General features: G+C 39.4%; 1 non-coding gene across 1 annotated transcript; it reads right to left on the bottom strand.

Annotated features, from left to right (window-relative positions):
• Positions 1 to 17,709: 17,709 nt before the first annotated feature.
• Positions 17,710 to 17,826, bottom strand: LOC132051272 (U5 spliceosomal RNA). The gene has a single exon (XR_009413654.1). It is a non-coding gene; the product is annotated as a U5 spliceosomal RNA (small nuclear RNA).
• Positions 17,827 to 19,833: the final 2,007 nt, after the last annotated feature.

The raw sequence follows: 19,833 nt of genomic DNA, 5'->3' as shown, positions 1-19,833 counted from the left end.
TTAGGACAATGGTCCATTTTGTTGGATTTTGCATCTGTTACTACTGCAGTTTTCTAGAATAATTAGTTGTTTTATTATAGGAAGAGTCTAATAGTTGATTTAGTAGAATATTCAGTTTTTTAATTTTAGTAAGAGTCTAGTATTTTAGTTGTAGGAAGAATCTACTACTTCATTTATGTGCCTATATAAAGGCTTATGATTACTAAAATTCATATGAGACAGTTTTTCATTCATATTTTCTACCTTGTTGCTTGAATCTCTCGCCAAAAATCATAACAGTGTCTTGTTTGTGCTAAATAGAAATCAACCTTCAGGAGTTGAATAGAAGCACCTAGACTATCTTACTTCGTTAATGCAAAATAGACTCATCGTTCCACATTGTTGTGTTTTCTTAATATTGCGCTCCCGTGTTATGTTATTCATGCTTCTAGGCATGTGGGAGAGTGTTTGTCTCCTTACATGTTCATGAAAAATCCTCACCTTGAGTTATTTCTATCTATTATTTTGGACATTATAATTCTTCCTTTTTATTGGATGTAATTTCAATGTATTAGATCTATAAAAATCACAAAGTTTTTGCTTTTGAGTTCAAAATGAATCCTTCTTCAGAGCTCCAATCTCTAATCTATTCTTGATTGGATCCACGAATGTTTGGTATAGAGAATAGTAGCTTTTGATGTTGAGTTAGGACCAAGGTTTATCCCTTATTAATAGTAACGGTTGCAAGAAAGACATTGTCTGCAATTTTTGAAAAAAATGTTTTTTTCTTTTCATTGTTATTGCAAGATGTTGTTTATGCGAACAAAGACCCATATTAGAAATTGATAAGAAAAATTAAATAAGCTACACATAAGGTGTAAAAAAATACAATTAATGGTGTTCAGCTTTAGGGTAAGACCGCGCAGGGTTTACCCATAGCAAACAATATAAACCACACCATGTCAAAGGTATCAAAGTCAATGATTCATTTAGATGAGTATAGAGATGGCATAGTAATGGCGTGGAACGAGTTGATTTGTTGCCTTTATTTGTCTGTAGGCCGGTTTATTAGCGTTGCATTTAATTCATAAATGCCACACGCAAAAACAAATTAGTGGACGTTAGTGGCCATAAATATAATGCTGCTTTTACCTGTCTGTAAGCCGGTTTACTATCATTACATGTAATTTAGAGATGCCAGAAATCAATGGGCATCAGTGGCCATGCATAGATATACAGATGATGTAGGTGTCACACAGTAATCTATCTATCATTAACTCAGAGTTTAACCTTTATTTTGAATTACACTTAGGCTTTAATTGCTCCTAATGGTGAAGGGAGTCCAATACATAACACGTTCGTAAGCGAATCAAGTATGAAAATTGAAATCAAGACATGGTGATTGAAGACGAAAGAAAAAGGGGAAACCGAGGAGGCAATCACAAATTGTGAAGTGCAGTCTCCACCGGAGAAGAGTGAAAATCATAAATAAAAAATTTCCCGCTGATTTATAAATGCTTGAATCTTTGTTATCTACTTGTTATTGTTCTTAATTATTTGATAGCTTAATTAGTGGTTACAAACACGAGATTATGCCTTAGATCATATAGTACTAATGTTGATAGATTCGTCTCCTCTCCATCTTTCTCTAAAGGAAGTAGGAAATCAGCAAGCTAGGGTCAAACAAGTTGCATTGTAATTGATGGGCACATACGGTAAGACCATATAAAACAATAAGTAACCAAATGGAGCAAGAAAGCAACAATTTGATATGCTTGGGAACTTAAACCCAAGTTAAAAATTTGAAGGCTAGTTTATTCAATTTTCAGGTTGCTTCAGCCTATCCAATGTGCTCTAGTAAATGTGCTAGAAGTATTTAAGAGTTTGTTCCATTAAGAATATCTTTAATTTTAAGGATTATCAACCTTTGCTGCAGACAAAGGTCGATTTAGAGGGTGGGGAGCGTGTTCACCCGAACACCCTTGGTAAAATATTACATAGTATATATAGAGTAGATTTTATGTTTTTATGTACATATATTAACTTTTGAAGACCCTCAACAAATGTAAAAGGTTAGCTTAAGTGGTTTAGGGTGTTCAAAATTGTCTCTAGTGTCCTAAGCTCTATTCCAAGGAGAAAATTGTCTCTAGTGTCCTAGGCTCTATTCCAAGGAGCAATATTATTTTTTTTATATTTAACTTTTGTTGTTTTTTTTTTCCGAACCCCTTGAGTGAAAATCCTAGATCCGCCACTGGTTGCGGGAGCAATGCAAAGCGCCCTCAGCATATACCAAAACAAAATATAATAAACTCTGGTATATCCTCAACTTTCTCGATCTCACATCACACGTTCACCAGAGAGGAAAAAATTATGATATACTAACATGCATTTATAGGATAAAGAAAAAAATTCTAATACATGTGTTTATTTATAATTAAGCTAATGGTGATGACATGAGATAAGGCCAAGTAGAGGGTACCATTTACATAGCTTGTTGTACAAATCTTCACAACATGAGGTTGTTCTTTTTAAGATAAGATCAATCGACATGGGAGAAAATTAAAGGTAAGCATTGGGATAAATTTGGAATTTCACCTAGGAGGCCCCCAACCAAAGTTTGTGAGGACGGCAAAAAGGAGAGATTCTCCCTTATATTAAGTACTAATTTACCTAAGTAATCACTCACCCAATCGCTTAAATTAAAAATAGGCAGTAAACGTATAATATATGTAGAATTCATGTAGAATATGTATAACCTCGTATAATCAACATATAATCTATCTATTGGGTTAGCTAAAGTAAACAATGAATCTAACAAATTATTTGTGAGAATATCCATTATTATTTTCTGGAACCTCATAAGAATTATCACACAAAAGTAACACAGATATTTAAATACTCCCGCCGGTCCATTTTACGTGTCATATACTTTTTACGTGCCCCTTACTAGAAGGGTAATTTGACTAATCATCATTATTTACTTTGATCTCAATTTAATACTAATCTCTTTTTCTCAACATTAATCTCTCTCTGCATTTATTGAGTAAGGGCCAAATGGGAAAAAATATACTTAATTATATATTGATTTCTAAATTAAAAATTATTTTGTACCGTTTGTTTTTAATAAAACGATAAGTAAAATGGACCAGAAGGAGTATCTTACTGGACTACTGTAATTAGCTTCTCTGTATATTCAACCGTACAAAAGTCACTACTTTGTTCCGTATCAAGTAGCAGTACATAAGTATGTCACTTTCACCAAAAAGGCCTCCATAAAATGGCACACATATGTATCAATGTTGTTAAGCTGTTAGCTATTCAGAAATATGCCTAAATACAAAAAAACTTGTTCCAGAATTTCCATAGGGGCCCCGGAATATGAACATGTATATTGCCGTTGGCCTACACCAAAAAAATGAAAACATATCACACACTGGAGCCGACAATATGTTTCCATTGGCATAAACTTTGTACTTATCTTAAGCAAATCAATTTAAAATGTACAAGTGATTAATTTAGAACCCAGTCAAAATGGTTAAAATTCCAAATTTCTGAACTTGAAATCTTAGACCCGCATGTGAGTTTCATGATAATAGAAGGCATTACGGGTATGTTAGGTCCGAATGGAAAAATATTTTTTGAGAAATGTTCCAAAGAAACAATCCCAAAAGGCCAAAAGTGGTCTAAAGATACTCGGAACCACAACTCAAATCAAAGCCCTGACATAAATTTACCTAGGGTTCAAATCCTTAAAGGTTCTGTTGCGTTTTCATGGATGATGGAAATTTTTCTTGTTCATTATGCCTTAAAGATTGGCAACAGGACCAGCAGTAAGCTTTTTTGTTACTTATGGTCCAATTTAGATGAGAGGAAAAATATAGTAACGTATAGCAATGTCAATGACTCAATGTACACAATGCAGATCAACACACATTAATGATATAACCACCAAATTGTTCAACAAAGGATCTTCCCTTTTATATATAGGTCTTAACTTTCACTTGTTGTACTACTTAATCGATGACAGTTTAGTGGTGTACACACATAATTTTGAGTAATTGTATTGCACATTATATTATTGATATGCATAAAGGATCCTCAAGATAAAACGCAGCCACGACACCACTAATACAAAACCTCTACCGCATGCTAGCTCGCCTTGATCATATACCACTATACTAAACAAATAGAAATTAGCAACGGACAAATTCAATAGCAAAACAACAAAATTGGATCATAAGTAACAAAAAAGCTTACTAATGGATTAGGCATAGATTATAAAAAATAAAAAAATTAGCTACGAGTTATTTAGCGACGGATTAACAATGAAGTTCATAGCTATATTTTAGTTTCTTTTAAATTATTGGATAGAGCGTTAAACCGAGATTTTTTTTTTTGATTTTCCACCCGGTGTTCAGTACCCGCATTGGAGCCCAACTATATCCGGATTGGCGCCGAGTAGGGCCCCATTCTAGGGGAAGCGCTCCCTACAAAGAATTTTTTCATATCCAAGACTCGAACCCGAGACCTCTGATTAACGGAGAAGCCCCATCCTCTACACCACATCCTTTGGTGGTAACCAAGATTTTTTTTAAAAGGGCATGGCATGCATTCAGTAGCTAAAAAAAGGGGCTCCGGCAGTCCGACGTAGTACTTCCATGTCAAGACAAACTCACATTAAAAGTGCGTGTTATCCCGTTTGATTATATTGACAAATGAGAATTCATCATTTTGGGAAGAAATAAAGTACTGCTGATTATTTAGAGGTCTAGAATTAGAAATATCACACAGAAGCAACTGAAGATATTTTTACCGATAAACAGTGGTGGAGCGACTCATGGCCAAGTGTGGTGACCTGCACACCCTTGACTGGAAAATGGCACTAGTATATGGATTAAATATTCTAGTTAATTAGATATAAATTAAATTTTGAACGTCTTTAAAATAATTGAGATAAAAAACTTAGAGGTAAAGAGTGTTCAATTTTACCTAAAAGTCACGGTTTAAAGCTTGCGTCAAACGCTGGTCATCTTCTTTCTTTAAAAGAAAACATACAAACAATGTCTGAAACTACTTGGTTGATTTGTATTTGCACTTATTTTCTTCCATGTTCCGACTAAACTTATTTGTATTTGAGTTATGATTTGCATTTGGTTTATTCCTATGTTGGTTTGGAGTTACGTTGACTCATTTGTTGAAGCCTTTTCTTTTTTTCTTCCTTTTCCTATTTCCTAGAGAAGAAGAAACGTATTGTTAAAAAGAAGACAACGAGATCTAATAGCAAGTTAGCTACCACTTATTTTGTTCTCTTTTCTTTTTTAATTGCTTATGTGAACATTTTAATTATCCAACTTTGTTCCCTTTCTTTCTTCTTCTTCTTCTTCCTTTTTTTTTTTGAAGAAAATTAATTAGTCCTTATCTCTCGCTTTGTAACATTCTCGGAATACCCCTTGTTGTTCTCCACTTGTGGGATTACATACACTGGGTATGCTATTGTTTGTTCTTTGTCATTTGATATTGTAATTACCGTAAGAGTTTTCTAACAATGAAATTTATCAAGAATAACTTGCGAAATCAAATGGACCATAAATTTTTAGGCGGGTGTGCAGTGATGATGTTAAAAAAATTTCGTTGCACTCATTCATCGGAAAAAAATTATATACTCGTCAACATTTGAACAACCTTACCAAAATTTCTGGCTCCGCCACTGCCGACAACAAAAATTTCGTTGAAGTTAAATAAATAAGTATTTGAAGTTACTCAGTTACTAGTGTATATTCAACTATACAATAATCACTAAGTTGGTTATGCACCCAACTAGTACATAAATGGAGTATCAAAATATATCATTTTCACCAAATGGGGTCTCCACAGAATAGCCACATGCAGCAATGTACGTAATTAGCAGCTAGCTATTCAGAATTATGCGCCTAAATACCGAACGTATTTCTAGCTTAGGGGCCTATATAGGAGCGTGATCACTGTTAATTGAAAAAGCATATTGCCGTTGTCCTGCACCTTGTATACGGGTAAAACCGAGGACACAGGCACGCTCGGTTTCCCGTCTTCATGGTTATGCTCGGTCACAATACGACAGTCTCACCAGGAACGAGGTCTCGAGCTTGAGCCAGGATAAGGCGATAAAGGAAGGGCGATTGACTGCGATTAACGGGAGACCGAAATATCCATCCTCACCCGAATATTTCGGCGTCGATCTCGGCAATATAGCTGTCACCAGATTTACTTGCTTTATTTAGAATTGTACTACGGTTGAAACTCCTTTACTATATAAAGAGGAGGTCATCATTCATGAAAGGGGTTGGCAATAGCAAGGAAAGAAATATTTTACATCAACAATCATAAGAATCTTATAAAATCAGTTCCCATATGTTCTTCAGTTCCATTTTATTTGTACCTCGTGAGAGCCTGTAACAAAAAGGGGTACCAACCTTGGTTTCTATACCCGAGGCCATACGTATCTAGCATTTGGTTAGATCTGATTCTTTGTCCGCTTTCTTGACATATCTCGCTATTTAATCTTTAATTGAATTTAGCCACATATCTTTGGCATCCCGTATAAATTTAATTGTTCTACGTTTTAAGTTTAAACAGTTTGGCGCCCACCGTGGGGCCTTAGATCGTAGTGGCGGTTCAATATAACATTCTGGTCACACTAGATATTTTACACTTGTTCTTTAAGGTTTGATTTCAGGTATATCGGAAATGTCGGATTCCCATTCTGTCAACTTCCAAGTGGAACCAAGCCATCATGAGCATGACGACGGGGACATACCAAACAACAACGCGCCCCCCGTTAATCCTGCTCAAGTCGGGTCATCGGTGGGCAACGTACCGGTCGGTGAGAACAACGGGGCCATGCTGCAACAGCTCCAAAACCAGTTAGACATGGCCATGACTTAGTTGCAGGCCCAGCAAGAGATCATAGTGCAATTGCAAAATCGGGGTCAGGCACCTGATGTTGCCCCATCTAATTGAGACCCGTGATACGGAGGAAAGACATGCCTCGGGGGTAACGAGGGATACCCTGACAAAGTACCGAATTGATAAGAATGCTCGAAGAATTGACCAAACGGGTCAAATCCGTGAAAAGAAGACAGAGGCGAACGATAAGTGCGGAGAACAACAACTCGAGGGTCGATCAAATCCCGGGGCTCCGCCGATGTTGGAAAGGACCTGGATTCGAAAAGTTTGTTCAAATGCCGTTTCCGCCAAGTGCGGCACCGATGAAAATCCCCAAGAGATTTCGCATGCCCGATATCCCGAAGTACAATGGGACAACAGACCCAAATGAGCATGTGATTGCGTATATGTGCGCTATCAAGGGCAACGACCTAGCCGATGACGAAAGGGAATCAGTGCTACTTAAGAAATTCGGGAAAACTTTGTCGAAGGGAGCTATGATCTGGTATCATAACTTGCCCGAGCACTCGATTGATTAATTTGCCATGCTTTCTAATGCTTTCGTTAAGGCCCATGCCGGGGCTATCAAGGTCGAAACCCGAAAGTCGGATTTATTCAACGTCAAGCAACGAGATGACGAGACCCTCCGCGAGTTTGTGGCTCGATTTCAAATGGAGCGCATGGACTTACCTCCAGTTACTGACGATTGGGCCGTTCAGGCTTTCACCTAGGGGCTCAACTCGAGGAGCTCGATCACATCTATGGAACTAAAACAAAACTTGATAGAATACCCGGCAATCGCCTGGGCTGATATGTATAACAGATATCGCCTCAAAAATCAGAGTCGAAGACGATAAGATTCTGAGGGCCGCTTCAGTGTCATGGCATTCCGGTAAAGGAGGTGATCGTGATAGATCGAGATTCCAAATCGTCATATGACACATACCAGACGTACCCGCTCGATCGAAGGGGGAATGGGCGTAACAGCGAATCAGGCAAGAACGATAGGAGAAATGATCGAGGTCAAAATAACCGTGGTTTGGTAAACAGAAATGTTGTCGATAGAGCTTCGGGAAACAGAGAAACTCTAAGGTTATTCGAGTACAACTTTTGCGTCGATGTAGCAACTTTAGCGGCAGCCGTTATCCGAAACAAAGAAACAAGGCATCCGAGGCCAATTCAATCTGATCCGGAGAAGCGGGACAAAAGTCTTATTTGTAAGTATCATCATACTCACGGTCATCGAACCGAGGATTGTCGACAGCTGAGGGAGGAGGTCGCCCGTCTGTTCAATTTGGGGCATCTTCGAGAATTCCTAAGTGAACGAACAACAACCCATTTTAAAAACTTAGATTCCAACAAGCAGGATAGGCCGGAAGAGCCCCATCAGGTAATACACATGATCATGGGAGGAACTGACGTTCCCATGGGACCGGTTATGAAGTGCACGAAAATTTTCATAACGAGGGAAAAGTCTATCCGAAATGATGACCCCGATGGCCCCATCACGTTCGATGACAAGGACATGGAAGGCATTGCCCAGCCGCATAATGACACACTAGTAATATCTGTCCTTATCAATAATTTTAGAATTAAACGTGTGCTGATTGATCCAGGTAGCTCGGCTAATATGATCCAATGGAGAGTCATCGAATAGCTGGGACTACTAGATCAGATCGTGCCGGCCATACGGGTCCTCAATGGATTCAACATGGCATGCGAAACGACTAAGGGTGAGATCACTATACCGATCAGTATGGCAGGAACTACGCAGCAGACGAAATTTTATGTGACAGAAGGAGATATGGGATATAATGCATTCTTTGAGCGGACCGTGGATTCACCTCGTAAGAGCGGTTCCTCGACTATGCATCGGTATTGAAATTCCCGACTCCAGAAGGTATCAAAATCGTCCGTGGTGAATAGCAGGCCGCAAAAGAAATGTTCGCGGTTGAAGAATCTGTTAAGACTATAAAAGCGCCAGATCGGGGGTAAAGGGAAGAATGCCAAATAGCAATCACAGATCCCGATCCCGGAATCTTCGGAAGATCGGAACGGAGACACGCTAGATAAAGAGTTAAAATTCGAAATACCGAGAACCTTTGTGGTGCCCAATGATTCTAACGCCACCAAGTCCACCGTTGAAGAACTCGAGAAAGTCACACTGTTCGTCCATCTACCAGAAAAGAAGGTATACCTGGGCATGGGGTTAACCCCCGAGCTCAGGAAAGAATTTATTGAGTTTATTAAAATTAACTCAGACTGCTTTGCTTGATCCCATTTAGACATGACGGGTATTCCACCAGACGTGACGACACACAAGTTAAGCTTGGATCCAAGTTTTCCCCCGGTCAAACAAAAGCGAAGGCCACAACCTGAGGTAAAGCATGCATTCGGGGGACGAGGTAACCAAGCTCCTTAATATAGGGTTCATTCAAGAGGTAAAATACCGCATTGGTTAGCTAACGTTGTGGTAGTGCCTAAAAAGGGGAATAAGTTTAGAATGTGCGTAGATTATAAAGATTTAAGCAAAGCTCGCCCGAAGGATTCCTTTCCTTTGCCCAGCATCGATCGCATGATCGACGCTACCGCGGGTCACGACACGCTGAGTTTCCTCGATGCATATTCCGGTACAACCAAATACAAATGGACCGGAGGATCGAGAAAAAAATCTCTTTTATAACTAGGTTCGGCACATATTGTTATAATGTAATGCCTTTCGGCTTAAAAAATACCGGTGCCACCTATCAGCGTCTAGTCAACCGAATGTTTGAACACCAAATAGGGAGATCCATGGAAGTTTATATAAATGACATGGTCGTTAAGTCCCTGCGAGCAGAGGACCATTTGAAATTTTTGCAAGAAACTTTCAGCATATTAAGAAAATACAACATGAAGCTGAACCCGAAAAAATGTGCCTTCGGAGTCGGATCGGGAAAGTTTCTCGGATTCATGGTGTCAAATTGGGGAATCAAAATCAATCCGGACAAGATAAAGGCAATCGAAGATATCACTGTGATAAATGACATTAAAGGGGTACAGAGATTAACGGGACGAATAGCTGCCCTGAGCTGATTTATCTCCAGATCCTCGGATAAAAGTCACCATTTCTTCTCGTTGCTCAAGAAAAAGACTGATTTTGCATGGACCCCCGAATGTCAGACGGCCTTGGCAGAACTCAAAAAATACTTATCAAGTCCACCTCTACTCCACACGCCAAAGGCGATCGAGCAGTTGTATCTATACCTGGCGGTGTCCGAGATTGCGGTGAGCGGTGTCCTGGTTCGAGAGGAGATTGGTACGCAGTATCCGATTTACTATGTAAGTAGAACTCTCGGTGACGCCGAAACCAGGTACCCGCATTTGGAAAAACTCGCTTTGCCTTTATTAAGTGCATCTAGAAAATTGAAACCTTACTTTCAGTGTCATCCCATATGCGTCGTAACATCTTACCCCCTAAGGAACGTCATGCATAAACCCGAACTCTCAGGCAGACTAGCAAAGTGGGTTGTGTAGATTAGCGGGTATGATATTGAATACAAACCCCGAACTGCGATCAAATCCCAAATATTGGCGGATTTCGTGGCCGATTTCGCACCGGCCATGATTCCCGAGGTCGACAAGGAAATGCTTCTTGCCTCGGGGACTAGCACGGGAGTCTGGACCCTTTACACGGATGGTGCGTCTAATGTGAAGGGGTCCGGGTTAGGGATAGTTCTCAAGCCCCCTGTGTGACATAATAAGACAATCTATTAGGTCCGCCGATTTAACTAACAATGAAGCCGACTACGAGGCTATATGATTGCAGGTTTAGAACTGACTAAAAGCTTGGGAGCCGAGATCGTAGAGGCCAAGTGCGATTCTCTCTTGGTGGTCAACCAAACGAACGGAACCTTTGAAATCAAAGATGACAGAATGCGGAGATACCAAGAGAAGTTGCAGGTTGTCCTTCGCCGGTTTAAGGAGTGGACTTTGGAACACGTACCCCGTGATCAAAATAATGAAGCGGACGCCCTGGAAAATCTGGGGTCTTCGGTCGAATCGGAAGGGTTCACCTCCGGAGCTGTGGTACAGTTGACAAAATCAATCATAGAGACCGGCCACGCCGAGATAAACTCGACTAACCTCACTTGGGATTGGAGGAACAAATACATAGACTATCTCCAAACCGGGAAGCTACCATCTGATGCCAAGGAATCAAGAGCCCTCCGAACTAAAGGCAACTAGATTTTGTTTGGTCGATGGCCGGTTGCATCGAAAAGATCATTCCACGGCCCTTAGCGAGATGCTCAGACCGGGGGAAACCGACTACGTTCTGAGGGAAGTTCACGAGGGCACTTGTGGAAACCATTCGGGAGCCGATTCATTAGTCCGCAAGTTGATCAGAGCAGGATACTACTGGAACGAGATGGAGAGGGACGCCAAAACCGTCGTTCAACAATGTAACGAATGCCAAAGGCACGCCCCGTCAATACATCAACCCAGGGAAGAGCTTCATCCGGTCCTCTCCCCATGGCCATTCATGAAATGGAGCATGGATATAGTGGGACCTTTGCCATGGGCCCCGGGTAAGATGCAATTTATCTTATTTACGATTGATTATTTCTCTAAATGGGTCAAAGCACAGGCACTCGAGAAAGTCAGGGAAAAATAGGTCATTGATTTCATTTATGAGCATATAATATGTCAATTCGGGGTACCAGCGGAGATCACGTGTGATAACGGGAAGCAGTTCATAGGTAGCAAGGTCAGCAAGTTTTTTGAAGAATACGAAATTAAGAAAATCTTATCAACCCCGTACCATCCAAGCGCGAATGGTCAGGCCGAGTCTACCAATAAAATCATATTGCATAATTTAAAGAAGAGACCGGTTCCAAGCACCGATGGAAGGAGGTTAGGGTTTTATGGGCTCTACCGCACTGCGGTAAGATCAAGCACCGGGGAGACTCCATTTTCCCTTGTATACAGAGCCGAGGCCCTGATACCCGTTGAGGTTGGTGAGCCGAGCTTGAGATTCTGTTATGCCATTGAGAACTCGAACCATGAAGCAATGACCATCAATTTGGATCTCGTGGACGAAAGAAGGGAAGCTTCTCATATCCGGATAGCCGCACAAAAACAGAGGATGCAAAGGTATTATAACCGGAGGACAAACCTCAGACATTTTCAAACTGGGGACTTGGAACTGAGGAAGGTCACATTTCATACGAAGAACCCTCACAAAGGGAAATTAGCCCCGAATTGGGAAGGTCCATACCGAGTAACTGGAATAACCGGAAAAGGTTCTTATCAGCTCGAGAATGAAGACGGACACCGGCTGAAAAACAACTGGAATGTGACACACCTAAAACGATTTTATTATTAAAGGTATGAATAACTTTCTTTTGCTTTTTTCTCTCTCGATCTAACCATGCAGGGATGCAGCCCGAAGGACAACGAAACAGCACACCGGATACTCGGAAGTCATAGACTTAGGACTGAAAGCACGTGCTGCACTCTTTTTCCCTTCGACCGTTTTGTCCCGAAGTGGGTTTTCGACAAGGTTTTTAATGAGGCAGCGCCGAACAGCATGCTACGCATATAGAGCATAGATCAGAGACCGGAGATCGGGGACTGCATATTCCGGCCTAATAGTACCCGAGCCCTCATACTTCGTGCTTGAACAGATCGACCTTCCGAAGAGACCTAGATCGAAACCTCGTACGAACACATCTATGATCGAGTAAAGCTTCCGAATATTTCGCAAAGGGTGTTGTTTCGAACCGGTCATGGCCAAGTTTAATAACCGGATGCTCGATTATGAAATGAATGATTATAAATTATGGAATTCAAACTGGTAGCAAAACATGTCGGGTTCTTTCGGATTATGGAATAAATTATTATTGATCGAATACAACAAAGGCATATGCGAAAGTTTGGGTACAAACATTATACGGGGGATGCTCAATAACATCCAATAACAACCAGTTTGCAAGATTCCATTAAAGATTTTTTTTCATTTCGTAAAATCCCGACTGTGCCGGATACATCGGTACATCGAAAAAACGAGAAAAGCCTACTCTACGACCAGTAATTGGAAAACAAAAGTAAAACAGCCACACCTTTACTCAAACTAACAAGTCGGAGGATGAGATCTCCGAGTATATCCACGGGATGCGGCAATGACGGGTGATACCGATTAGCTGTCCCCATGAATTGCACCAGAGGTAGACGACCCGGGGATATCCAGTTCCGGCAAATCTTCCTCATCGTGCACAATCACCGGTGTGTTTTCACCCAAAGGCATCTCCCGACGAGTCCTCATAATATGAAGAGTTTGAACTCGAGATCCAACCCCCGAATGCACAATAGGAAAATTGCCGGCCTCCCTGCGTCTAGGTGGCCTCGGTGGAGTGGGTGTTCTTCTTCCCCGAATTACGTCCTCGGTTACCGATTTCTCTTTGGGAGCCCTCCTCGGCCGAAGTCCTAGAAACCAAAGATATTGAGTTAAGATATGATGCAGAGAAATAAGGATCGAAACGTTCGGATTAAGAGAGTTACCATGGTCCTTGCCTTTCCGCCCCTTCGGTGCCATTCTTCTCCAAGAACGCCCTAAGCTACGAAAAGCCCGGAGAAGGGCAATCACCCACTCAAAAATAGTAGTTTTGAGCGTGGGCTCAACTGGGTTCGGTGAAGGGTTCCACACTTCGGGAAAATCGATAGACGATGGACGGTGAAATTGAACTGTGCGTACCATCATGAACCGGTTAAGCCATCCTCGATCATAATCGTCTTCAAGGTCGATGAGGCTTCGGCTTCCACGGGAATCAAATGAACAATTCCTCGGATCACCGAGGTATATATAAATAAGCAAGTGATTGAGGCTAAAAGCGACTCCAGCCGCGTTGGCCAACTTCTCAATGCAGAACATAAGCTTCCAAATTTGCGGGGCGATCTGCCCAATACATACTCGATATCGACAGCAGAAGTCCTCGATTATTCTATGAATGGGGAGGGCGAACCCTATGGCAAAGGGATACGTGTATGACAACGAGTAACCAGGATCGTGATGATTTATTTTCACACCCTCCCCCGACGGGGAGAGGTCAATGTCCGCGCCAGATGGCAATCTTCCCCGACCATGGTAATGGCGCTATCGTCGACATAAGACTCGAAATCTTCCTTAGGGTCAAGATGGTGAAGGACTTTGCGATCATTCGTGTAAATAAAACGACGGGACAATACCCGCAGCAATAGATTCTAACTCCCTATCAGATCCAGCGGCTCCGTACCGATGGCATGAATGAAGACTGATCTTCACCCTGAGTCAGTAACGGTACGTAGGCCATAATCGTGGAAGGTTCTCCTTAACAAAGGTATCCTCGCCACTGGGAAAGAAGATTGAAGATCCGAAGAGTATTATGGGATCAATGCATGAATATCAGTAGGTTTAGAGGTGGAACAAAGTGAGATTTGGAGAAGTGAGGATCCATGGGAAATAAAGAAGACATGGGCTCTATATAGAAAGAGATTTAAGAGATCCTGTAGCATATCAAGAGTTCTGATACAAGGAGGATTCCCCAAAAAGATTTGGCGGCTGGGTAATAATGACCCATCATCGGGCAGAGTGAGATTTGACTTAAAGGTTCGAGTCTTTCGGGTAATTAGGCGGGCACTCGGTTTATTCGGGGTCCGTTCCCCGCCGAAGTCGATGCTCGCACCTCGGGAAATGGGGGGACTATACGTATACGGGTAAAGCCGAGAACACGGAGCACGCTCGGTTTCCGTCGTCATGGTTATGCTCGGTCACAATACGACGAGTCTCGCGGGAACGAGGTCTCGAGCTCGGGCCGGGGATAAGGCGATAAAGGAAGGCGATTATCGCCATTGTGGGAGACGAAATATCGTCCTCGCCCGAATATTTCGGCGTCGATCTCGGCAATACAGTGTCGCCAGTTTCTTGCTTTATTTAGAATTGTACTAAGGTTGAAACTCTACTATATAAAGAGGAGGTCATCATTCATGAAAGGGTTGGCAATAGCAAGGAAAGAAATATTTTACATCAACAATCATAAGAATCTTATAAAATCACTTCCCGTACATTTCTTGAGTTCCATTTTATTTGTACCTCGTGAGAGCCCGTAACAAAAAAGTCTGAGCCTCGGTTTCTATACCATAGGGCCATACGTATCTAGCATTTGGTTGATGCGATTCTTTGTCCGCTTTCTTGACATATCTCGCTATTTAATCTTTAATTGAATTTAACCACATATCTTTGGCATCCCGTATAAATTTAACTGTTCTACGTTTTAAAGTTAAACACACCTGATATATGAAACATTCACACACTGGAGCAGAGATTATGTCCCCCATATAGAATAAAAGTTATTCATGCAGCTACAGGAATTAATTAAATTCAATTCAACGGTTTATCACTAGAAGTAACTATTTCACTAAATGCATAATATGGCACATTTGATCAGTTTTATGATAACAGGAGGCATTACTGGTATGTTAATTGTATGAACAAAAATATTTTCTAAAAAATGTTTCGGAACAAACAATCCAAAAGTGAACTAAATTAAAGGGGAAATCTTAATAGCTGAATCGGTTAGTTGATTACTGCACTTTCACTTCTCCCGTTTGGTTAAAAAAAAAGGTGGTAGATCTAAAGATACTCGAGATGACCATATATAGGATCCTTAAGATAGAATGCCGCCATGACGCCACTGATACAAAAACCTCTACGCATGCATGCTAGCCTTGATCATATACTTTTGTTGATTGCCTTTACCACATTTTGGTTTTTATTAATCATTTTCCTACATCAACATCGATCCCTTTTCCTACATCAACATCGATCAATCTCCATGCAATAGTAACTTTATCAGTAGGTTCCTTTTGTACGTTTGAATTATTGGAGAGCGCACTAAACCAGGAAAAAATAAATGAAAAAGGTATATAAATGAAAGGCTCCTACGTACTACTTCCATGTCCTCACATGTGGACATTTCATCATTTTGTCATCTTATAGAGATTTCGCTAGGAAAAATCCCATCTATGTATTAACTACTCGTTTTAGGCGATAGCTAATTCCTTGCTATCATTAGACCAAATCTTGAGATGAAAATTTTAGGAAATAGGGCATTTCAGCTAGATCCGACGCTAATGATGTGTATTGGCTAGGAATCCGAGTTCTCAAGCTAAATTTCGTATCTAATAGTTGTTCTCTTGTACTGGATGTTACCATCATCGTTTATATTCAACTGTACAAAAGTAACGAAGTTGGTTATGTACACAAATAATACATAACAATATTCATCTACAATAGCTCCGTCGACCAGTTTGACACAAAAGGCTGTGTTCGGTTAGATGGTCATGCGGATAAGTGTGAAGAGAGCTTTCATAAACCGAAGAACGTACCATGAATTGCATGCCTGAATGAGAGAAGCAATGTTTAGCTGGATCACCGCTATAGTACATAAAAAAGTCACAAGAAAATGGCCCATGTATCAATGTAGTAGTAAATACGTGTTCTAAACTAATTCTAAAATAAGTCAGGGACCTCTAGGAACATGGCATGCAGCTGTTAACATAACATAATGCTCTTGGCGTACAACTAAAAAAGAAATCAGTCATACACTGAACTGACTGAAGCAGAGAATATGTTTCATTAGTAAAAGTTAGGCATGTAGTGACAGAAACTCAAATATTCAACGGCTTGTAACTATTGATCAGATGTATTTTGCCGCAAAAGGAGATATTTTACTATGATAATGCGGACGCTATATGAAAATTTTCCACGTGACCAATTAAACCGTAAGACCACCTCGGTCTAGTTATGTTGTATTTATCCTTAATGAAAGATTTTGGGTTATTACAGGAGTGAAAGTGTTTCCTCTTTAGTAAGCCTTATTATACCACGTAATTCTGATTAATTAGTCAGGGAAGTGGATCCGGGTACCGAATTATAATACCAAATAAAGTTCCGGTATTTGTCGTCAGGGCCGATTTAGGTGCACTTCAGGTGTTCACCCGAACACTCTCGGCATATATATATATATATATATATATATATATATATATAGTTTTGAATACCCTAAAAAAACTCAAAAGATTAACTCAAGTGGTTTAGGATGTTCAAAATTCTCTCCAGAGTCCCAAGTTACATTGGAAACATAACAGCCTTTTCGGCTACAAAACAGTGCCAACACTAATATTGGCCAATACTAAAGATGCATTCGACAAAAAGTGTAGGAAACTCAATAGTAGAAGCCACTTCTATTACTGTCTTGAGGAAAGGATAGAAACTATCTTACACCATCATGAGTTTTAACTTTTAATGAATAGAAAAGTTTAATGTCGATAGAATGTGTACCTTGGTTCTCCCAAACGAAGTTAAGAATATATCATCACAAATAATTTAGTTTATTAAGGGGTCCTGCATCGAATGCAATGAATCGTTGGTGCAAGGTACTTTATTTGTTATTATCAGTAGATGTAAACAAAAATTTGGTTCTCCTTTGTTAATAGTGTACTTATTTCTTTTCTAAATTTTCACCTGGATTGTTTTACTATGTCACATGAACTCTATCATTATTTAAAGTTATTGACAAAAGGTTTTTTATTAGTTATATATTACGGAGTATATCTATTTATTTTGAATTCACAAATAACCTTTGAAGTGTTACTTAGGCATGTCCATGGATGCAAAAATTCTACAAAGAGAAGAAATTGTTGCCAATCTTTTCAATCTAGACATTGCATTAACCCTTTTAACTTAGCCACAAAATATGTACCATAAAATAAACTATATCACTGGAATTATGGGGTTCTCAAATCAGAAAACCCCTCAAAAAATTGGAGTATACCACTAATTGCAACGTGCACACGGTATTCTTTAGTAAAAGGCGAAAGAATAGTTCACTTTGTGCTCACTGCGTGGCTGCTTGAGTTGTTGCAAGGGCGGATTAGTCCTTTAAATAAATTGCCTTCCGCTCGCTATTTCTCTTGCCTTCCTGTGTGGGACAAATAAATAGTTCTACTTCTGCACTTATCTGCAGGCAGTCTCTTCTTCTCGTTACATCAGCATGCCAAGGATTTTATTTCTAGAATTAAACTACATTTAAGGCATTTAGCTAGATTGAATTTCGTCACGCGAGCGTTAGGATTTGGAGTATTCAGAAAAATTAGTTAATTGGACACGTACTCTTTCCGTCTCAATTTATATGATGGTGTTTGATTGGCCACGAAGTTCAAGAATAAAAAGGATTTTTTAAAAACTTGTGATTTAAAACGAGCTACAGATATTTGCGTGACTATAAATCATCTCATTTAAGGTAAAATGAGAAATTTAAGTTAATAAGTATAGAAATGTGTCATGTTTTTAGGCCTAACTAGTGTCACAGAATGGGACAAAGTAGTAACATTTTAGGTTCGCCAAAGTTCATTTGTACAACTATACCATAAACTGGGGAATCTATGATGTTTGTGCCAATGTAGAATTACATGTTTGACAATTCATTCCGAAAATAATGTCCCTCTTTATCTTTCAAAAAAGGGTATTATCTACTGGAAGTACATAACATAAATTCTTAATAACTCAAAATATCTTACGTCAGATATATTCAACAATGAACCATATATGAAGCCAGAGAAAACAAGATTGCATTCAAGTATCTCACAGAGAAGGTAAACTTACTACTGTAGTAATTTTCATTTAATTGTGCAGATACAAAACATGTGATGCCCCTGTGCTATTTTTTTGGCTGTCCTGTTAATTTCACTTAATGCAACAAATTCTCAGCAGAATACACAATTCCTAACCTTCAAGAGATTTAGAAATTGAGATCATGGCTTAAATAATTGTCTATGTTTTCACCCAAATATTATGGCTGAACAAGCGTTTCTGTATACTGCTAGTAGTTACAAAAGGCTTTCTCATGAGTTATTTTTTAATAGGCTGAATTTTTATGATCACTTGTGAGTCAGAACTAGCATTGTTAATGTTACACTAAATTATAAAATATAGTAGTAACAAGCAGATACTATAAAATGGGCCAAGTATACAAATGGAGAAACATTCATCAATCAGTGATAAAATAAGGTTAAAGGTACATGGCCTAACTGGTGCCCGCCTAAGGTAGCCCAGCCCAACGGCCCAAGTAATCAAACTTATGATATACCTGATGCAAAGTGTAACTTTTTGGAAAATTTACTTAGCATAGCTGCCTTTACGAGAGGTACATAGGCCGGCATGTTGTATATTAGATCTGAGTGTATTCGTTATTTTTTTGCTATATACGTAGTTTTTCTCATATCAAAACTAGATGTATTTAAATGTTTGTGTTGTTTGAAAAATCTATATACATATGTTTGTACACTATTTTTTTTTTTTTGACTTAATACAGTGCATTTGAAATTTTGCATCTAAAATTTTGTTGAAATACACTCAAGTACAGTCGAATACATTCAATTTTGCGATGCCCGTGGCGACCTTGCTAATCGGAGCTCGAATACATTCAAATATAACCAAAACAAAAGGATATATCAATATATAAATACAATAAAATATACAAATTCGTCGTGTATTTAAATGCACTAGAATACAATCATTTTGATGCACTCAGAGAAATTAAGGTTGCATGTATTTAAATACAGTCAAATACACGTAACATCAGATAAGGTTGGATACAACCGAACAGTGTATTTAATACACTCAAATATAGTCAATTTGCCATAAACTAACTATGAATTGTAAATTGATAAAAGGTAATTGTTAACAACAGGTGCGAATAGCGCTGAGGCGTAGGTTCCCTAACCCGAAAATAGTATTCGATGCGAACCATAGTTGTATTAAATTTTTTATCAAATATGTACAAATTGTTAATTTAATACTCCAGAATCCTTTAAAAGAATAAGAATCTCGAACCCACAAACTTCAAATCCTGGCTC

The sequence above is a fragment of the Lycium ferocissimum genome, chromosome 3 (assembly GCF_029784015.1).
Source record: "Lycium ferocissimum isolate CSIRO_LF1 chromosome 3, AGI_CSIRO_Lferr_CH_V1, whole genome shotgun sequence".
In the NCBI taxonomy this organism is placed as follows: Eukaryota; Viridiplantae; Streptophyta; class Magnoliopsida; order Solanales; family Solanaceae; genus Lycium; species Lycium ferocissimum.
The sequence above is the reverse complement of the archived record's forward strand: the minus strand, read 5'-3'. Positions and strand labels throughout refer to the sequence as shown.